Source organism: Myotis nattereri (genome assembly GCF_964212035.1).
Source record: "Myotis nattereri genome assembly, chromosome: 3".
NCBI classification, from domain to species: domain Eukaryota; kingdom Metazoa; phylum Chordata; class Mammalia; order Chiroptera; family Vespertilionidae; genus Myotis; species Myotis nattereri.
In genome coordinates, this window is record NC_138077.1 from 122,027,735 (window position 1) to 122,050,890 (window position 23,156).

Sequence of the window (23,156 nt, forward strand, 5' to 3'; positions counted from 1 at the left end):
AATATCCAAATAGTCCATATATGGAAAATAGAAAATGTTCAAAGGGATATTTGAAAGAATTTCAAAATGCGACCATTGGAAATATAGATGGATATCCCAAATATAAAGATCTGGTAGCACAATGTCTATTGGAAATAAAGTTGTCGATAACACCTGAATTGTCCCTTATTACCTATATTTGTGCCTTAAATATAACTGTCATATAAACATTGAACTCTGTGCATCGAGTAAGAGTGTCAAATATTTATTTAAATACACCTATAAAGGGCATGATTGTGCAAATATTCAAATTTCTGATAAAAATATTATCACAGTGAAGTATAGGACTTCATTGACTCCAGGTATGTGAGCGGTCCTGAGGCTGTTTGGAGACTTTTTGCAATGTGAATGCATGACCAATCTCATGCAATCACAAGATTAGCTATTCATTTGCCAAATGATCAGAATTTGTATTTTCATACCGATGATTTTGCTGAAGTATAGATAGGGCTAAAAGGCATAACTTGGCTTTGATGGCTTGGTTTTATGGAATAGAGAAGATTCTATGTGTGTAATTATTATTATTTGGAGATTCCACAACATTATGTGTTTAATAATTCTTCATGGAGAAATCGCTAAAAGGACGGGAATAAAGTATTAGGTAGTCTGTTCACTGTGAGCTTTAGAGAACCAGAACGATATTACGTTAGACTTTTGCTTCTGCATGTAAAAGGTGCAATAAGTTTTGCTGATCTGCGAACTGTAGGAGGTGTAATTTATGATACATTTCGTGAAGCTGCTAAACATAGAGGATTATTAATCAACAACACTATCTAGAAAGATATGATTGATGATGCAATCATCCTTAATATGCCCAAACAACTACAGCAACTTTTTGCGTGTATATGAGTGTTTGGATGTCCTTCTGATGCAGACAAATTATGGGATGAGAATAAATCTCATTTTATTGAAGATTTTTGTTGGAAATTATACCAAAGAGAAGGTGCCTGTGTGAACTGTGAAACGCATGCCCTTAACAAAATTCAAGAAGTATTCACATTGCATGGAATGAAATGTTCACATTTCAAACTTCCAGACTATCCTTTATTAACAAAATAGTAGCCCGGTGCACGAAATTCGTGCACTGGGTAGGGGGGGGAAAGGGGCCCCTCAGTCTGGCTTTCACCCTCTCCAATCTGAGACCCCCTAAGGGAAAGTCCAACTACCTGTTTGTGCCCACACTTTTAACAGATAACAACTCCATTGTTGTTTCTTTCTTTTTTTACTTTATTAAATCTTTATTGTTCAGATTACTACATTTGTTCCTCTTTTTCCCCCCATAGCTCCCCTCCACCCAGTTCCCACCTCATCCTCTGCCCTTACCCCGCCCGCACTGTCCTCATCCATAGGTGCACAATATTTGTCCAGTCTCTTCCCGCATCTCCCACACCCATTTCCCCCCCAAGATTAGTGAGTCCATTCCCTTTCTACGTCCCTGATTCTATTATAATCACCAGTTCATTCTTTTCATCAGATTATTTATTCACTTGATTCTTAGATTCACTTGTTGATAGATGCATATTTGTTGTTCATAATTTGTATCTTTACCTTTTACTTCTTCTTCCTCTTCTTAAAGGATAACTTTCAGCATTTCATATAATACTGGTTTGGTGGTGATGAACTTCTTTAGCTTTTCCTTATCTGTGAAGCTCTTTATCTGACCTTCAATTCTGAATGATAGCTTTGCTGGATAAAGTAATCTTGGTTGTAGGTTCTTGGCATTCATCACTTTGAATATTTCTTGCCATTCCCTTCTAGCCTGCAAAGTTTCTGTTGAGAAATCAGCTGACAGTCGTATGGGTACTCCCTTGTAGGTAACTGAGTTTCTTTCTCTTGCTGTTTTTAAGATTCTCTCTTTGTCTTTTGCTCTTGGCATTTTAATTACGATGTGTCTTGGTGTGTTCCTCTTTGGATTCCTTTTGTTTGGGGTTCTCTGCGCTTCCTGGGCTTGTAAGTCTATTTCTTTCACCAGGAAGGGGAAGTTTTCTGTCATTATTTCTTCAAATAGGTTTTCAATATCTTGTTCTCTCTCATCTTCTGGCACCCCTATAATTCTGATGTTGGTACGCTTGAAGCTGTCCCAGAGGCTCCTTACACTATCTTCGTATTTTCGGATTCTTTCTTCATTTTGCTTTTCTGGTTGGGTGTTTTTTGCTTCTTCACATTTCAAATCTTTGACTTGATTCTTGCGCTCCTCTGGTCTGCTGTTGAGAGTCTGTATAATATTCGTTATTTCAGTCAGTGTATGCTTAATTTCTAGTTGGTTCTTTATCACAACATCAAGGGTCTCATTAGATTTCTTGTAGATCTCAATAAGTTTATCGGCGGCTTCTAGCCAGTTCTTGAGAGACCTTAAAAGTGTGGTTCTGAACTCAATATCCTCCATTGACAGTTTTGTCCTGTTTCTTTGTCTCCGCATTTTTTATGCTTTCTTGGTGCACCCCCTAGTGGTCTTTGTGCACAGTCTTGTTGTAGTTAAGCCTTGATTGTTGTAGTTATACTAGGGGGATTTGACCTCCAGGCCAACTGGCTGTGAGAGTTAGCTGTGTCTGCAGTGGGAAAACTTCTGTCCTCTGGGGAGGTGCTAATCTAGCCTGTGCCTGAGGCTATCTGGCAAATGGCTCTGCACAGGGCTTGGGCGGGGTGGGTCGCATGGGATCAACAGAGCGGGTGGAGGGAGCAGTTATGGCTGCTCTCAGTCCCGTCCCCAGAGGCTCTGCCTCTCAGAGTCCCAGCAACCGCTGCAAACCTCGGAGAGAAAGCTGCCCTCACGTTCCGACCGATGCCAGACTGTCCCGTTTCTCCCGTTTGAGTCTGGGTCCCTAGAGACTCTCCCGGATCTGGAGCTCAGAGTCTGAGACTCCCTCCCGATTGAAAACGACAACCGTGCCCTCAGCTACCAGCCCGCTCCTTGCGCACCTCTGCACCTTTGTATTTTCCGCACTGCGCCTCCTCTGAGTCTCGTATGCTGTTCTCTTTCCTTCTAGTTGAAGAATTTCCCCTCAACCAGTCTTCCTGTGGTTCTGGGCGATGTCCGTTCTGTGTTTTAGTTGTATATTTGAAGTGGTTGTTCGAGGCAGCTAACTCTGGTGTTTACCTATGCCGCCATCTTGGTTTCCCGATCATCTGTTGTTTCTTTCTTATGCTTAAAACCATTGGAATTAGTAGGTATTCAAAGTGTGTATACATTCTGGGGGGACACCCTGTATATCTCTAGTCAGCGCTGAAAGAAACCAACAGCAGATTTGGAACCCCCAGAAAGGGAACCTTGCTCACTCCCCACATGTCTCCCCACTTCACTTTCCCCCTTCCTGGGCAGCAGGAGAATCAACGTTTTCTCTCATTAATTTGGAAAAGCACATCCTGTTACACGCTGCCCAGCAGGAGTGCGCTAGGCCCCAAGCAAGCGAGGCCCAAAGTGCACATTCCTCCTCTACAGTCGCCCCGACTATCCCACTCTTTCACTGAGAGGACAGAATTCATCTCCCCCTCTGGGTTCTTGATCTTGAATGCTGACCGAAGGCACCTCAGTGAGGGTCGCCCACGCCCACCAGGTGTGTCTGTCTGCATCTGCTCCTGCCTCAGCACCTGCATTAACTCCCTAGAGGTGATCTCGTAGCTGCACTGGCCTCCGTGGGAATAGGGTATCACCACTCTGCCCTCTCATTGTCATCTCACAGGCGCCCACCCTTAGCACCCAGAACACCCAGATGCTCTCCAAAGGATGTGAGCGCATCAGAGGGGATGTGTGCACATCCTGTGGGGGTGTTAGGTATGCTGGGTTGATGGAAATGCAGTGGAGAGGTGGGGGGAACTTGTGCACGCCTTGGTTTGCAACTGTTGCAGGTGCAGGAGGGTGACAGTGTGCTGGGGGATGTTCGCACGCCAGCGGAGGATGTGCACACTGGAGGCCTCTGGCTTTTCAGATCCGCAAATCCACATGGTGCGGCCAGGAGGATGTCAGTATGGCCCGCCACGGTGGCTGTCCCTGCGTCCTGCACCTTCTGGGCCAGGAGGCAGATCTTGCGCAGCCACTCCTGGGCGCTGATGGCCTGCAGGCGCTACTTCAGCTCAGCCGGCAGGCTCCCCCTGGTGTACTCACAGCTGTCACCACCGCCATGTGGGGAGTACCGGCCACCCTCTGCCGGCCAGCCTCCCCTGTCCAGAGGCTCTCTGTGCTGCTCACCTGCCCAGAGTGACTGGGGCTGGGCGGAAGCCAGGCATCCTGCCCTGCCCAACCCCGGCCGATCTGCCCCTGTGCGAGCTGCCGCCCTGCTGGGAAGGGTCACGGATCCGGGTCCCGGGACTGTGGACAGCCTCAAGCACTGCCCCCATCCAGCAGGGTCACAGATCCATGTCTTGGTCCCGTGGACAGCCTCAAGCGCTGTTCCCCACCCTCCAGGTCATGGATCTGGGTCCCAGACCACAGACAGCCTCAAGCGCTGCCCCCGCCCGCCAAATCATGGATCCGGGTCCCAGACTGCGGACAGCGTCAAGTGCTGACCCCCACCCGGCAGGGTCACAGATCTGGGTCCCGGATTGGGGACAGACTTGCCCACTGCCGCCAGCCTTCAGTATGCAAATTAGCCACCATCTTGTTGCTTCAGGGTGGGGGTCCCTACTGGGGTGCCTGGCCAGTCTGGGTGAGGGGCTGAGGGCCGTTTTTAGGCTGCCCACACCCCCTTCAGGGTGGGGGTCCCCACTGGGGTGCCTTGCCAGCCTGGATGAGGGGATGATGGCTGTTTGCAGCTGGTCACACAACCCTCAGGGTAGGGTCCCCACTGGGGTGCCTGGCCAGTCTGTGTGAGGGGCTGAGGGCCGTTTTCAGGTTGGCGGGTGACTGAAGCTCCCAACTTCTTTTTTTTTTTTTTTTATTCTGGGATTTATTTACCTTCTATGGCTGTCACTGGAGCTGAGACCCGGCTTTAGCTCTGAGGTCTGGCTGCAGCTCTGAGACCTCAGCTGCTGAAGGCAGGGATCTGGGTTTGTTTGGCTTCTATAATTGAAACACTGTTGCGATCCTGCTGGCTGAAGCCCGGCTGGCCGAAAGCAGATTTCTGGGTTTTGTTTAACTTCTATAATTGCAACATTGTTTCTTAGAGTGCCAGCTCAGAGGCCGGCAGTGGCAGGCGGGGAACCTTGGCTTCCTCCATCACTGGAACAAGCAAGCCTCATGTTCACTTCAGTTGCCTGGCTGCTGGCCGCCATCTTGGTTGGCAGTTAATTTGCATATCGCCCTGATTAGCCAATGGGAAGTGTGTCGGAGCTATGGTTAATTACCATGTTTGTCTATTATTATATAGGATACAACTACTTGTGATGAATTGTACGAGAGACAACATGCAGAGGTTTTGATAAATTCTCTGAACGATGAACAATTGGCAGCCTTTCAGACTATAACTTCCACCATCGAAGATCAAACTGTACCCCCCAAATGCTTTTTCTTGGATAGTCCAGGCAGTAGTGGAAAAACATATATTTATAACGTTTTAATACATTATATTAGAGGTCATGGTGGTACTGTTTTACCCACAGCATCTAAAGGAATTGCTACAAATTTACTTCTCGGTGGAAGAAGCTTTCATTCCCAATATAAATTACCAATTCCATTAAATGAAACTTCAATTTCTAGACGTGATATAAAGAGTGAAGTTGCTAAAACCATTAAGAAGGCCCAATTTCTCATTATTGGTAAATGCATCATGGCATCCAGTCATGCTATAAACACCATAGATCAGCCATGGGCAAACTACGGCCAGCGGGCTGGATCCGGCCCGTTTGAAATGAATAAAACTAAAAAAAAAAAAAGGCCGTACCCTTTTATGTAATGATGTTTACTTTGAATTTATATTAGTTCACACAAACACTCCATCCATGCTTTTGTTCAGGCCCTCTGGTCCAGTTTAAGAACCCACTGTGGCCCTCGAGTCAAAAAGTTTGCCCACCCCTGCCATAGATAGATTACTAAGAGAAATTATGAATTTGAATGTTGCATTTGGTGGGAAAGTTCTCCTTCTCTGAGGGGATTTTCGACAATGTCTCAGTATTGTGCCGCATGTTATGCGATCAGCCGTAGTACAAACGAGTTTAAAGTACAATAGTGCTTGGGATGTTTCAGAAAGTTGTCTCTTAAAACAAATATGAGATCAGAGGATTCTGCTTATAGTGAATGGTTAGTAAAACTTAGAGATGGCAAACTTGATAGCAGTTTTCATTTAAGAATGTGTATTATTTGAAATACCCTGTGAAATGATTTGTAATGGATCTATTATTGAAGCTACCTTTGGAAATAGTATGTGTATAGATAATATTAAAAATATATATAATGCATCTATTGACAAACCTGGAGCAGTTACTGTCTGCTGCAAAGGTTTCTAGTACAGATGCAAGAGAAAAGTATCCTTGCCCTTTCTGTCTGTCTGATTGTGGCAGACAAGATTGAATGGGGGAATACAGGAGGAAAAAAAAATATATATATATATATAAATGTGCAATTCTTTGTCCTAAATATGAGAATGTTCATAAATTAAATGAAGAAATTTTGGATATACTCGATGGAGATTTTCACACCTATTTGAATGATGATTCCATTGATTCAATGGATGATGCTGAAAGGAAAAAATTTCCCATCCTATCTAATGAAAGAGAAACATGGTAATTAGCATACGACTGCTACCCTTCCCATTGACTTATCAGGGCGATATGCAAATTAACTGCCAGCCAAGATGGTGGCCAGCAGCCAGGCAGCTGGAAGCGAACATGAGGCTTGCTTGCTTCAGTAACGGAGGACTCCAACGTTCCCCGCCTGCCTTGCTGGCCTCTGAGCTTGCAGTTTGAAACATTGTAACAAATATAGAAGCTAAACAAAACCCCAGAAACCTGCATTCAGCTGGCCGGGATCTCAGAGCTGGAGTTGTACATTGTTTCGATTATAGAACCCAAACAAACCAGATACCTGCTTTCAGCAGCAGAGGCTTCAGAGCTGGAGCCAGAGCTAAAGCTGGCCCAGAATAAAAAAAAGAAAAAAAGGAGCAGTTGGGAGCTTCAGTCACCCGCCAGCCTGAAAACAGCCCTCAACCCCTCACCCAGACTGGCCAGGCACCCCAGCAGGACCACCCACCCTGAAGGGTGTGTGACCAGCTGCAAACAGCCATCATCCCCTCACCCAGGCTGGCCAGGCACCCCAGTGGGGACCCCCACCCTGATCCAGGACACCCTTCAGGGCAAACCAGCCAGCCCCACCCATGAGCCAGGCCTCTATCCTATATAGTAAAAGGGTAATATGCCTCCCAGCACCGGGATCAGCGGAGCCGAGAGGCATCCCAGCACCAGGATCAGCGTGACAGGGGGCAGTACCCAAACCCCCTGATCGCCCTGCGGCTCTGTGTGTGACAGGTGTGGGGCCACAACCTCCCTATCCTCCCTGCTCTGTTCGTGACGGGAAGGCGCCCCAACCCGCTGATCAGCCCTGCTCTGTTCCTGATAGGGGGGAGCTCCCCAACCCCCTGATCACCCTGCGGCTCTGTGTGTGACAGGGTGGGGTGCCCCAACCCCCCCCCCCCCACGGGTCCTGCTCTGTGTGTGATGGGGTAGAGCCATAACCTCCCCATTGGCCCTTCCCTGAGTGTGAGAGCGGTGGTGTCCCAACCCTCTGATTGTCCCTGCTCTGTGGGTGATAGAGGGCGGCGCCCCAACCCCCCCGCCCACGGGCTCTGCTCTGTGTGTGATGGCGTAGAGCCATAACCTCCCCATCAGCCCAGCCCTGAGTGTGACAGGGTGCTGCGCCCAAACCCCCTGATCGGCCCTGCTCTGTGTGTGACAGGGGGCAGTGCCCCAACTCCCCTATTGGCCCTAATCTTTGAGTGACAGGGGGGAGCTTCTCAACCCCCTGATGGGCTCTGCTCTATGCGTGACAGGGCGGAGCTCCCCAACCCCCTGATCGACCCTGCTCTGTGTGTGACAGGGTATGGAGCCCCAACCCCCCTGATTGGTCCTGCTCTGTCTGTGACAGGGGCTGGCGCCGCAACCTCCCCATTGACCCTGCCTTGAGTGTAACAGGGGGCGGTGCCCCAACCCCCCATTCGGCCCTACCCTGAGCGTGACTGTGGTTGGCATCGCAACCTCCCAATCCACCCTGCTCTGTGCATGACAGGGGGCGGCGCCCCAACTCCCCAATCGGCCCTGCTCTGTGCCCAATCAGGGGCTGCACCTAGGGGTTGGGCCTGCCCTCTGCCACCCGGGAGCAGGCCTAAGCCTGCAGGTCGTTATCTCCCGAGGGGTCCCAGGCTGCGAGAGGGCACAGGCCGGGCTGAAGGACCCCTCCTTCCCCCCCCCCCCCGAGTGCACAAATTTTTGTGCACCGGGCCTCTAGTTTCTTAATAATATTACACTTTTGGGAATGCCGTGTCATAAATTAAAATTGAAAGTAGGTGCAATCATCATGCTACTGCAAAATCTTAATAGTAAATGGGGTCTTTGTAATAGTACTAGATTTATTATCAAAAGATTGGGCCCTAACATAATCGAAGCTGAAGTATTAACAGGATCTGCAGAAGGAGAGGTAGTTCTGATTCCAAGAATTGATTTGACCCCACCTGACACTGGCCTCCCATTTAAATTAATTTGAAGACAGGTTCCCATGGTGCCAGTATTTGCAATGACAATTAATAAATCACAAGGACAAACTCTAGACAGAGTAGGAATATTCCTACTTGAACCCATTTTCGGGGATGGTCAATTATATGTTGCTTTCTCTCGAATTCAAAGGGCATGTGACATGAAAGTTGTAAGTACTTCATCACAAGGAAAATTAGTTAAGCACTCTGAAAGTGTTTTTACTCTTAATGTGTTATACAGGGAGATATTAGAATAAGTTTAATCAATTTATCAGTCATTATTTGTATCAATGTTGTTTTTATATCATGTTTTTGTTGTTTTTATATCATCTCTTGGTTGTTATATTATGTTGTTATTGTTTATTTACTAATAAATTTATACATTATTTTCACATAGATTTTGCTACTTTTCTTTATTCTCTGACACTTCTATTATACAGAAAGGGCAAATAGTAATATTAAAATATTTCTTCTAATCGCTGAAACCGGTTTGGCTCAGTGGATAGAGCGTTGGCCTGTGGACTGAAGGGTCCCAGGTTCGATTCCGGTCAAGGGCATGTACCTGGGTTGCGGGCACATCCCCAGTAGGAGATGTGCAGGAGGCAGCTGATCGATGTTTCTCTCTCATCGATGTTTCTAACTCTCTATCCCTTTACCTTCCTCTCTGTAAAAAATCAATAAAATATATTTAAAAAAAATAAAATAAAATATTTCTTCCAATTAATTCCCTTTCAATGTGCACAAATTTGTGCACCATGCCACTAGTGAACAAATAAAACAGAAATAGACTCCTAGGTACAAAGGACAAACTGATGATTGCCAGATAGGAAAGGGGTTTGGTGAGTGGGTGAAAATGATGAAGGCATTAAGAACTATAATTGGTAGTTACAAAATAATAATGGGAATGTAAGATACATCACAAGAATAAAGAAAAGTAGAGTTCATGCATAAAGTTAATCATAGATGTGCTATGTGACTAGCAATTCCACTCTGAGATATATACTAAGAGAAATGACATATCATTAAAAAATGTGTGCTTGAATGTTTATAGCAGCATGATTGGTATTAGTCAATAATGCAAATAATGAAATAACCCAATGGTCTTTCAGTGAGTTGGATATGAATTGGAAGTAAAGAAAGACATCAACATCAGCATTGTGGAAAAATTAGGAACCTTCTTTGTTTCTATCCTTAAATGTCCAAGTGAGACAACAATAATAACAAAGGCGCCCCTGCTCAACACATGATACACCTGAAAGATTCATGCATCTGAACATCTGAAGTTGGTCAGACTGGAATGAGTAGGGTAAATGGAATGGGGAAGGACAGGAACAGTTGCTGCAGATCCAGTTTGGCACTTAATAAGGGTCCAACAAGCATGGTAGTGGGAGAGGGGACAGAATGCAGCCCCAATACTATAGCCTGGATTGCAAGAGGGGAAGAAGCAGTGACTCCCAAGAAAAGGCATCACCCTTTCTCCTCCCTCCTCTTATTGCAAGAGACCCTGGCAGAGGTGACTAGGAAGCTTAAAACAACACAACACTACTGAAAGCCATTACTGGCATGGGGCAGAACCATGGATTGTGAGCATGCCTACCTAAACTTACCCATCCTGGCAGAGCCCAGTAAAGAAAGCTTAGCAGTGTCCATGGCTTTAATGGCTTTTAATGATCTCACTGGAAGAGGAGCAGAGCTGTGAGATCATTAACTCGTCTCACTTGCTCCATCCAACCCAATAGAACCAGGTAGAGAAGATTGAGATGCCTTAATACTACAGCAGAGCTGTGAAGTCATGAACTTGCCCCCACCCTTCCACACTCATTTTGGCAGTCTGGTAGAGTCACCTCTAAAAACACAAAGGGCCAGTGACCATTAGTAAAAAGGAGGTAGTGTTGACAGCTTGCAAAACTGGTTTTCCAACACCCATGACATACCCCTACCATGGTGGTAGTGCCCTGTAATTGAGACAAGCTAGTCACAGAGGGGACAATCATTATCCATTTTCCTTAACTGAGTTGATGCTGCATTACCATGACCCCTGAAGTACAAATAGTGCAGGTAAGAGAAAACAAAACTGTCCTAAAACACCATCTACTTGAAAACAAAAGAATATACTCTACACATAAACATGCTAAATAGTTGAGAGCAAAACAGTATTTAAACAAATAAAAGAGCTCACTAGCTTGAATGCACAGGCAGAGAAATAATCCAACAAATACCATGAACAACCAGGGTAACATGGGAGCACAGAAAAAATGGTAAGTGTTCAGAAATCAAACTCAAAGCCATGAAATACTGTGACTTAAATGACAGAAAGTTTAAAATTGAAGTTATGAAGATGCTCGATGAGTTACAAGAAAACTGAGAAAGGCAGTTCAATGAGCTCAGGAAAAAAATGAATAAACAAAAGAAGCACTTTACCAAGGATGTTGAAATATTAAAAAACAAACAGACAAGAAAATTCTGGAGCTGAAGAACTCAATAAATAAGATGAGGAATGCCTTAAGAAAACTTTGGAAACAGCAGGCTAGATAGAAGAAATAATTAGTGAGCTTGAGGATAGAATATAGAAATGCCCAGGAGGAGGAAAAGAGAGAACTAAGAGTTAAAAAAGAAAGAAAGAACTCTATGAGAATTTCCTGACTCCATTAAAAAAAGCAACACAATGATAATATTTATACCAGCAGGAGAAGTTGGGGAGAAGAGATAGAAAGCCTACTCAAAAAATAATTGAGGAGAACTTCCCAAGCCTATGACAAGAACTGGGCTTTAGAATTGACGAATCTAACAGAACACTGTATTATAAAAATGCAAAAATACCTTCTCCAAGGTTCATTTTATTCAAACTGACAAAAGTTAATGACTAAGAAAGAATTCTTGGGAAGATAGAGAAAAATACTGTAAACCACAAAGGAAACCAGATTTTTTAATAGAAATGTTACAAACCAAGAAAGAATGGAATGAAATATTCAAATTATTGAAAGAGAAAAACCACCAGCCAAGAATAATATATCCAGAAAAGTTATCCTTTAGATATGAAGCAGAAATAAAGGTTTTTCCATACGAACAAAAGCAGATTGGATATATCTCCATGAGACCTGTATTACAAGAAATGTAGAAAGAAGCTTTTTTAGGTGAAACAAAAAGGCAAAAGTATGTAAAACTTTGATTAAAATGACAGACAGACAGAAACAAGAACTTGCAACTCTATTTCTGAATATGGTATTAAACAACTGTAACAGAAAGTTTAAAGGGGAAAAAGCAGCCCTAATTGGTTTGGCTCAGTGGATAAAGCCATTGGCCTGCAGACTGAAGGATCTCAGGTTTGATTATGGTCAAGGGCACATACCTAGATTGTGGGCTCGATCTGCAGTAGGGTCTGTGCAGGAGACATCATTGATGTTTCTATATCTATCTCTCTCTCCCTTCCTCTGAAATCTATAAAAATATATATTTAAAAAATTTAAAGGGAAAAAAAGCATTTTAAAAGAGATTTTTACCATTTTAATATGTTTTCATTGATTTTTAGAGAGTGAGGAAAGGAGAGGGAGAGAAAGAGAAACATTGATGTGAGAGAGAAACATTCATCTGTTGCCTCCCATTGCCTTCTATACACACCCTGACTGGGAATCGAACCTGCAACCTGGGCATGTGCCATGCCCAGGGAATACAACTGGTGCTTTTGATGCACGGGGTGACACTCAACCAACTGAGCCACACAGTCCAGGGTGGGAAAAAGAATTTTTTAAAAAGATCATAATTTCTGTAATTTAAACCTAATGGTAACAACAAAATAAAAATCCCAAGCTGAGGCACACAACATTACAAAAAAGAGAAACAGAGAGAAAAATATAGAAAACTGCCACACTAAAATAGCAGATAGGAGCACAGGGAAAAGAATGGAGTTACAGAGCAATCAGAAAATGAAATTAAAAAATGGCTGAAATAAGTCCTTATCTCTCTGTATAAAACCCTAATATGCAAGTAGACTGAATGGTGGAATAACCAAATAACTGGTCGCTATGACATGCGATGACCACCAGGGGGCGTGCATGCAGAACATGGTGGGAGTCAGCAGCAGGTGGCAGAGTGCAGAACATGGTGGGCATCGGCCGCGGTGGGATGATGGAGCAGGTGAGTGGGGGTGCCAGACCAAGGTGGGTCACCAGTTGTCATCGGGGCAAGCCTCTGGTGGTTACTGAAAATTCACTGGGTGCTTGCACCTGCTGCCGGTGCCTGGTGCCAGCCCCAATCACTTGGCATTGTCAGCAGGTGTAAGTGGTGGCTGCTGGCTCTGATCGCCTCTGAGGGCTTTTGCACTTCCCCTGGCTCCTGATGGACAATCAGGGCAGCATCTGCCACTTGCACCCAGTGACAGCACCAGCTCTGCTCATACCCACTGCTGGTGGCTGGCCCCAATCGCTCCACATGGTCAGTGGTGTGAGTGGGGCAGCCACCATCAGTGCATGGGCGGCGGGAGCAGGGCTGCTGACAGACAGGGCATCATGGGCTGCGGCCGGAGGAGCCTAGCCAGGTTGCGGAGGATGGGCCAAGACCCACCCCTGTTCCCACCAAAGCCTCACAGCCCACAGTTCCTTTCAAGGTGCACTAATTCATGCACTGGGCCCCTAGTATATCAATAATCACCCTAACAGACTAACCTCACCAATCAAAAGGCACAGAGTAGTTGGATTGAAAAACCAGACCAAACTATATGTTGCCTTCAGGAAGCTTATCTCAGTTACAATGACAAAAATAAGTTTAAAGCCAGCAGATGGGAAATTGGCAGGGAGAAACCAAGATGGCAGCATAGGTAAACACCGGAGTTTGCTGCCTCGAACAACCACTTCAAAAATACAACTAAAACACGGAACGGACATCACCCAGAACCACAGGAAGACTGGCTGAGGGGAAAATCTTCAACTAGAAGGAAAGAGAACAGCATACGAGACTCAGAGGAGGCGCAGTGCGGAAAATACAAAGGTGCAGAGGTGCGCGCGGAGAGGGCTGGCGGCTGAGGGCGCGGTTGTCTGTTTCAATCGGGAGGGAGTCTCAGACTCTGAGCTCCAGATCTGGGAAAGTCTCTAGGGACCTAGACTCAAACGGGAGAAGCGGGACTGTCTGGCATCGGTCGGAATGTGAGGGCAGCTTTCTCTCCGAGGTTTGCAGCGGTTGCTGGGACTCTGAGAGGCAGAGCCTCTGGGGACGGGACTGAGAGCAGCCATAACTGCTCCCTCCACCCGCTCTGTTGATCCTGTGCGACCTGCCCTCCCCCAAGCCCTGTGCAGAGCCATTTGCCAGATAGCCTCAGACAAACGCTAGATTAGCACCTCTCTAGAGGACAGAAGTTTTCCCACTGCAGACACAGCTGATTCTCACAGCCAGTTGGCCTGGAGGTCAAATCCCCCTAGTATTAACTACAACAATCAAGGCTTAACTACAACAAGACTGTGCACAAAGACCACTAGGGGGTGCACCAAGAAAGCATAAAAAATGCGGAGACAAAGAAACAGGACAAAACTGTCAATGGAGGATATTGAGTTCAGAACCACACTTTTAAGGTCTCTCAAGAACTGGCTAAAAGCCGCCGATAAACTTATTGAGATCTACAAGAAATCTAATGAGACCCTTGATGTTGTGATAAAGAACCAACTAGAAATTAAGCATACACTGACTGAAATAACGAATATTATACAGACTCTCAACAGCAGACCAGAGGAGCGCAAGAATCAAGTCAAAGATTTGAAATGTGAAGAAGCAAAAAACATCCAACCGGAAAAGCTAAATGAAGAAAGAATCCGAAAATACGAAGATAGTGTAAGGAGCCTCTGGGACAGCTTCAAGCGTACCAACATCAGAATTATAGGGGTGCCAGAAGATGAGAGAGAGCAAGATATTGAAAACCTATTTGAAGAAATAATGACAGAAAACTTCCCCTTCCTGGTGAAAGAAATAGACTTACAAGCCCAGGAAGCGCAGAGAACCCTAAACAAAAGGAATCCAAAGAGGACCACACCAAGACATATCATAATTAAAATGCCAAGAGCAAAAGACAAAGAGAGAATCTTAAAAGCAGCAAGAGAAAGAAACTCAGTTACCCACAAGGGAATACCCATACGACTGTCAGCTGATTTCTCAACAGAAACTTTGCAGGCCAGAAGGGAATGGCAAGAAATATTCAAAGTGATGAATGCCAAGAACCTACAACCAAGATTACTTTATCCAGCAAAGCTATCATTCAGAATTGAAGGTCAGATAAAGAGCTTCACAGATAAGGAAAAGCTAAAGAAGTTCATCACCACCAAACCAGTATTATATGAAATGCTGAAAGGTATCCTTTAAGAAGAGGAAGAAGAAAAAGGTAAAGATACAAATTATGAACAACAAATATGCATCTATCAACAAGTGAATCTAAGAATCAAGTGAATAAATAATCTGATGAACAGAATGAACTGGTGATTATAATAGATTCAGGGACATCGAAAGGGAATGGACTGATTATTCTTGCAGGGGAAAGGAGTGTGGGAGATGCGGGAAGAGGCTGGACAAAAATCGTGCACCTATGGATGAGGACAGTGGGCGGGGAGTGAGGTCAGAGGGTGGGGTGGGAACTGGAAGGAGGGGAGTTATTGGGGGGAAAAAGAGGAACAAATGTAATAATCTGAAGAATAAAAATTAAAATAAATAAATAAATAAATAAAGCCAGCAGATGGAAGATAATACTCCAAGCAAGTGGCAACCAGGCAAAAGTGGGTGTGGCTGTACATATGTCATATGAGACAGAGATGGACATTTTATAATGATAAAGTCATCAAGAAGATGTAACACATTGCCCTAGCCCAGTGTTCAGCAAACTATGGCTCGCAAGCCACATGTGGCTCTTTGGCCCCTTGAGTGTGGCTCTTCCACAAAATATTGACTTCTGTGCATTGGCCACGAAGTTTCAATCGCACTGTACATGCGCGACTGCACGTGGTATTTTGTGGAAGAGCCACACTCAAGGGGCCAAAGAACCACATGTGGCTCGTGAGCCGCAGTTTGCCAACCACTGCCCTAGCCGGTTTGACTCAGTGGATAGAGTGTTAGCCTGCAGGCTGAAGGGTCCCAGGTTTGATTCCTGGTTAAGGGCACATGCTCGGGGTTGCGGTCTCGATCCCCCGTGGGGGGCATGCAGGAGGCAGCTGATCAATGATTATTTCTCATCATTGATGTTTCTATCTCTCTCCCTCTCCCTTCCTCTCTGAAATCAATAAAAAATATTTTTTTTTAAAAAAAGAAGATGTAACACTTATCAATATATATGCACCCAATCTGGGAACACCAAAATACATAACACATTACTAACACACCTAGAGGGAGAAACTGACAAAAATGCAATTATATTAGAGGACTTTAATATCCCACTGACAGCAATATAGATTATCCAAACAGAAAGTCAATAAGGAAATCTTGACCTTAAATGACAGAATAGAGCAAATGGACATGCTATTTACAGAACTTTCCACCCCCTAATGATAGAATATACATTCTTCTCAAGGATATACCATAATTGGGGCACAAAACTAGTCTCAATAAATTTAAGAAGATTGAAATTATACTAAACACTAGAACCCCAGGGTATGAAATTTGTGCACTTGGGTGGGGGGTGGGGTTGTGCCTCAGCCCAGCCTATGCCCTCTCACAGTCTGGGAGCCCTTGGGGGATGTCTGACTGATGGCTTAGGCCTGCTAAGCTGCCAGTTGGAAATCTTTAGCACTGCCGCAGAGTTGGGAGAGGCTCCGTCACCGCTGCTGCTTTCACCAGCCATGAGCCCCTCTCAGTGTTTCTGGCTGAGTGGTGCTCCCCTCTGTGGGAGCACACTGACCACCAGGAGGCAGCTCCTGCGTTGAGTGTCTGTCCCCTGGTGGTCAGTGCATGTCATAGTGACTGGTTGTTCTGTCGTTCAGTCAATTTGCATATTAACCTTTTATTATATAGGATAATTTTTTTACCACAATGTTATGAAACTGAAAATTAACTGCAATAAGAAAGCTGGAAAAATCACAAATATGTGGAGAATTGCTGGGGTCCAGCCCCAGCAGGTCCAGGGGTCCCCAAAGGTGTGGACGGAGTCCGCGAAGAAGGAATGACACGGAGACAGCATTCAGTTGATCAGCAGCCTAGCCAGGATCTCTAGCCAGGATCTCCAGTCAAGTTCTGTTGTTTATTGTCTTGTTACATCTGTATTTATACCAGTTGATTTTAATCCTGTCAATTTCTATTACAAAGGTTAGGGCGTTTCTTACCTCCATTCCAGGGAGTAAAGATTATGTAGCTTAAGCGTGATTGTTTGTAGTTAAAGTGATTAACTACCTGCCTGGCACTTAGTTACGGGGTTTTATCCCCTCCCTAACTTCAGGGAAAAATCCCTACCTGGGAAAACAACCTTTCTTGGAGAGGTGACCTTGGTTAAAACACATAGCACTAAGGGGAGCAAACATATTAAGAACAGTATGCTATATACGCCAGGTCCCTTGAAACATTTGCTGTGCAGATGTTTCTTTCCTACAGTGACTGTGTCAAGCAGCAAGGATGGACCGGCTTCCAGCAGAGAATAAATAACATGCTGTTAAAAAACTATTGTGTCAAAGAAGAAACAAAAGATCAAAAGATACATAGACACAAATGAAAATAAATATATGACATACCAAAATGTGGGGTATATAGCAAAACTGTACTAAGAGGGAAGTTTATAGCATTACAGGCTCACCTCCAGAAATAAGAAAAATATCAAAAATCTAACATGTTGTCTTAAAGAATTAGAACAAAAAAGTAAATGAAGCCCAAACTTAGTAGAAGGAAGAAAATAATAAAAATTAGAGCAGAAATAAATGAAATAGAGAACAAAAAGACAATAGAAAAAATAATGCCCTGGCCAGGTGGGTCAGTTGGTTGGAGCATTGTCCTTACACCAAAAGGTTGTGGGTTTGATTCCTGGTCAGTACAAGTACCTAGTCATGTCTATTCCTGGTAGGGGATTATACAGGAGGCAACCAATCAATGTTTTTCTCTCATATTTATGTTTCTCTATCCCTTCCTCTCTCTCTTTCTTCAAAATCAATAGACCCATATTTTTGGTTGAGGATTATTAAAAATTGATGAAACAAAGCACTGGTTGTCTGAAAAGATAAATAAAGTTGACAAATCTCTGGCTGACTTACTAAGGAAAAAAGAGGAAAGATTCAAATAAAGAAAATCAGAGATGAAAGGAGAGAAAGTATAATGGAAACCACAGATATACAAAGGACTAGACAGGATTATTATGAAAGACAGTATGCCACCAAAATTGATAGCCTATATAAAATGGACAGATTCTTAGAAATATATAACCTTCCTAGACTGAGCTTTGAATTGGAAAATCTAAATAGACCAATAACTAGTAAGGAAATTGAAACAGTAATCAAAAATCTTCACACCAAAGAGAAGTTCAGCACCAAATGGCTTCTGCAAATTCTACCCAACATTCAAAGAAAATTTATTAACTTTCCTCCACAAACTCTTCCAAAAAAGTTGAAGAGGATGGAATACTTCCAAACTCATTTTATGAGGCTAACATTAAACTGATATCTAAATCAAGGAAGGACAACACACACACAAAAGAAAATTACAGACCAGTATCTCTGATAACATGGATGCAAGAATCCTAAACAAAATATTATCAAATCAAATACAACAATACATTAAAAGGTATTACATAATAATCAAGTGGGGTTCAGTCCAGGGGTGTAAAGATGGTTCAAAATATGCAAATTAATCAATGGGATATACCACATCTATACTAAGAATGGACAGATATGTAAATTGACCATCCCTCCACAATGCCCACAGCCAATCAGGAGTGAGTATGCAAATTAACCCAACAAAGATGGTGGGCCTGTGGGCAGTGCGCATGCTTGCAGGTGCCGAGTGGCCGGGGGCTTTGGGGGCTTGGAAGAGCAGAAGAACTGACAGAAAGCAGGCAGCTTGGGGGGTTTGGCTCCCTCTGTTGCTCCCAGCGACCGAGAGCCAAGCCCCCGAAGTCCCCAGACGGAAAGCAGAGTGGGAGAGCGGGTGGAGAGTGGGTGGCCTAGGGGGCTTGGCAGAGTGGGAGAGCAGACAGAGAGTGGATGGCTTGCGGGGCTTGGCTCCCTTGGTCACCCCAGCTTCCTCATCACTGCAGCAGAGACTGACAGCAGGGAGGAGGAAGTCCCACCCCCACAGAATCAGCCAGAATCAGCCGTTGGTCAGACAGCTCTCTGTAGGTAGCAGAGTGTCTGGTCCTGTCAGTCTGGACCGGGGGTGGCTGATGTTCCCAGTACTTTTGGTTTCTGCAGCCCCTGGACCAGAAGCAGAAACCAAGAATGCAGGGAGCACCAGGAATTCTGGAAATCATATTTCTGGTGGCAGCCCCTGGACTGGAAGCGGAAGGCCAGAGCGCTGGGAGCACCAGGAATGCTGGGAATCGTAGTTCTGAAACTATGTAGACACGTTGTGGGATCTCCTACCTAGACACTAGAGCAAAGTGAGCCTGGAGCAAGTTACTGTTGAGGTGGGGGATGGAGGGAAAGCAAAGGTGAGAGACATAAGTAAAGTCAGAGTGTCGCGGAAAAATTAAAAGGAAGATATCCTGCAACTTCTAGGAAATCTCCACCAATGGAGCAAAGAAAAAAAAAATCTCTGTTATTCTGTGAGCACCAAACCAAACTGGGTTGGGGTCTCAGACAATTCTCTCATATGATTGCAGGACCTCAGGCCTCACCCACCTCAGAGAATCTGAATTTGTGTTTTGAGAAGATTGCCCAGGTGACTCAAATGCACATTAAAGCTCACAACGCATTGATATAGTAGTTAAGGTTGGGGCTTTGTAATATATGCCAAATGCTATATGCTGAGCAGTCCTGGCTCTGATCCCAAATCCTGCAATATCCTAACTATTGAATTGGGGCAAGTTACTCTTGAGTCTCTGAGTCTCAGAATCCTCATTTGCAACATGTGCACAGAAGTACCTATTCTATAGCATTGTTGATGGGAAAAAATGAGCAAATGGACATAAAGCTTAGTCCCCAGTGATAGGGAATGATGGCTATGAAGATGATTATCATTCCCCTTTGTCCTCCTTCACCACCCTGGCACCTGGGGCCCAGGCCAGCGCCCTCAGCAGGAGGATTTGAGCTCCAGCCTGACTTTCTGGTGCTCAGGAGAAGTAGCACTAAGCTGACTGATTTTGTGTTTGAGCGTCTCACTCATGAATGTCGATAGCAATGGGGGCAACTGAGCAATATCCCACTTTTATTATTTCCTTAGATATTTTTATTAATTCTATGCTATTAAAGGAATTCATTAGTTTTCAACTTTTTTTTTCTGGTTTTATTTTTTATTTATTTTCCAGAGGAAAAAAGGGTTTCATACAATAGTTATCAAAAAAGTAAAAGGAACACACTAAATGCACACACTGGTGGCAAGTAAGTCCATAGTCTATTGTGATAGGACCTTCCAGCATCAGTCAGGTAGGCTCTTCTCATCTGTCATCTCAAGGTTATCTACAGATGTGGTAACTTTTTAACACGTCTCTCAGAGGAGGGAAGGCAGGCTTCAACCATTGGTTTCAGGATCTGTCTGTGCCAGGTAAGCATCCAACTCCGCATCCAGGTGTCCTTTTGTTTTCGACATGTATGCATCCAATTGGTTGCCCAGCTGTTCCTTGGTCAGTGCAGGGCGAGCAAAGGCACCTCTTCCTCGTCCATGGCCTCGGCCTCCAAAGCCTCCTCTTCCCCGACCTATCATACCCCAACCTCTACCACCGATTCCGCCACGATCCCTAGCTCCACGCCCTAGGACCTCTCTCCCAGGACCTCCACGAGCTCGAACACCACCTCTTCTTAAGCCCATTCGGGGAGCTATGGCTCGTCCACCTCGGAGCAGGTTTTGACCTCGGAGCGAGATCCGGCCCCTAAGTAGGGTTCCTGTGGCGCGTCCCCCACGTAGTCCTCCTCTAGGCAAGCCGCTCTGGATTATGGGTAGGCCTCCTCCTCCGATCACTCCCCTGGCCAGGGCCCCTATGGGTCGGCCTAACCGTGCCTGGATGTTACTCTTACCCAGGCGCTGCTTTAAGCTCTGCTTAAGTTTAGTGCTGCCTGGACAGAGGGTCTATTTTCCATCTGCTGGGCCAGTCTTCTGTTTCTGGCACTGGCCAGCTGCTGCTGTTGCTGCATCGAAGCCCGAATATTCATTGGCATCGGCTGTTTGTTCTTCAGAATATTAGTAAAGCGCTCATTTAGAGACATCTTGGTGGTGCTTTTTAGCACAACTTTCGGTGCTGACTGTGCAGCCATCTTCAAATCCCGAGGATCGAAGGAAAAGGGCAACCTGGGGCTGCCACGACGGCTGTGGAAGGCAGGCCGGGGCCGGCCGAACCTGAGTTGACGGTGAAGGGGCTCGGGTGAACTGATTTGGTTGGCTAGATGCTAAGTGGTAGACTGCTAGGTCAGTTTGCTGTTGGCTGGCTGTCTGCTGGGCTCAGCCGGTCCACCTGCTTACACGGCCTGCCCTTTCCTGCCTTTCGTCAGTGCCACTGCAACTGCTGCCACCAACTCCTGCTCGGTGCCCAAACAAAGTGCTGGGACCTGCTCCTTTGAGTGAGTCCCTGAAGTGTGTCTCCAAGAAGAGTCTCCGAAGCCAGTCTCCTACCAGTTAAATGCTTAGTAATGTGAGCCTGGCCTATATATACCACTAGGAGGGTGAATCTCTTTAAGACCTCACCCACCAAAGCTCCTCACTGGAGGTGGGACACGTGGGTGAGGGTAGGGTTAGGAGAATCTTCAGAAGTCAGCTTAATGTAATCTCTTCTTATTTCTGCAGGCTAGGAGGAACTAACCTTGTTGATATGCATAATCTGATTTGCACCTTGGTAATCCTCCCATGAATTTCACAACACCCTTTATTCCCATTTGGCTGAGGAGTAAACTGAAATTAAAAGTAAAATCTTGCCCTAACTGGTTTGTCCCAGTGGATAGAGCATTGGCCTGAGGACTGAAGTGTTCCCAGGTTCTATTCCAGTCAAGGGCACATACCCAGGTGGCAGGCTCAATAACCAGTGGGGGGTATGCAGGAGGCATCAGATCTATGATTCTCTTTCATCATTCGAGTTTTCAACTTTTAAATGCAACTCATTAAAAAAAGCAGTTTTTAAAAGTTATGGTTGCAAGTTCTGGGCCCTCCGCATAAGTGTCCTCTAATCAAGAGTTGCATCCCACCTGAGGTATCTGGTATCTAGTGGTGGGCAGAGTAGACATGGCAGGGCAGCAGGGTTCAACTAACAGTTGGGGGAAAGCAGGTATTGAAAAGGTACTGACATGGCAGCAGAACTGGGTTCCCGTGGGGTGGAGCTGCACATGGCAGGCAGAAGTGCCTTCAGCACAGGGACATGCTGTTTTGTCAGTGAACTCTTGGCCCTCATCAGATAGATAGATGTGATATCCCAACATTCAGTCGATCATAAACTGGTCATATGGCACCAGTGGGCTGCCATGCAGATTGTGTGCTGTAGAAAAGTCCCTTCACTGCCTGCAGATGCTTGGGGAGCATGAAGCAACTTTCCAGATAATTCAGTCCCTAAGAAGCCTTCACTTTTCCTGAAATGATGGGCTATTTCAAATGAAAATACTCTCTTTGGTTAAAATTGTAATGTAGTCTCCTCAGTTCTCCATTTTTCTGGTCATATATCCAAAGAGACTTACTGCTTCTTAGACATGGGGTCAAGCACCCATATTATGCAACTCACCAGAAAACCTAGGGCTTAAACTGGTCTACACGTGGCAGAATAAGATTGCCATTGGCTTATGTTAGAAATAGTTATTCAGATTTGGGTCTCCAATTAATGTTTAATCTTATACTTGTTTTTGTCTGGAGGGGAGTCACCAACTGAGTTAGAGAAGATTTGGAAAAATAGTCAACAGAGAAAAATAACAATAGTTAGCGACAGTTATTGAGTACATACCTTGTGTTGATTGTGAAATACTTAATCTCTTGACAACCTGAGGTTGACAGTGTGGAAGCTTGAGAATTTAAGTTCCCTGCCCAGGATTTCCAACTGGAACATGATGGAGTCTAGACTCCATCTAAGTCCAGTGGGTACCAGAGCTCCTGGTTGATGTGTCTTACCAATAATGATGGGCAGCATGTTTATTACTAATAAATACAATGCTGCAAACAGCAATGGAAAAAGCGTGGGTCCTGACTATGTATTCCTTTTAATGTTGGAAAGGCTGGTGATAAGAAAGTGGCTTGTCTTCTAGGCTCTTTTGACATATCTGCTGGTCCACAGAATGCCTGCTCTTCTTGGCTCCCCACTTCTCTTTGTGTCTTTCCAGAACATGAACTCCTCTAAGACCTTCCCTGCAAATCTGCAAACTTTCCACAAGTTTCAATAACTACTCGTGGCTTCTTTTTTAATATTGATGGGTAGCTGGGTCCTGGAGAGCTTGA

At 45.0% G+C, this 23,156-nt stretch overlaps 1 pseudogene across 1 annotated transcript; it reads right to left on the reverse strand.

The window, feature by feature from the left end:
• Positions 1 to 20,187: 20,187 nt before the first annotated feature.
• Positions 20,188 to 21,010, reverse strand: LOC308516582 (chromatin target of PRMT1 protein-like; annotated as a pseudogene). The gene has a single exon. The product of its transcript is annotated as a chromatin target of PRMT1 protein-like (transcript).
• Between the last annotated feature and the right edge of the window lie 2,146 nt (positions 21,011 to 23,156).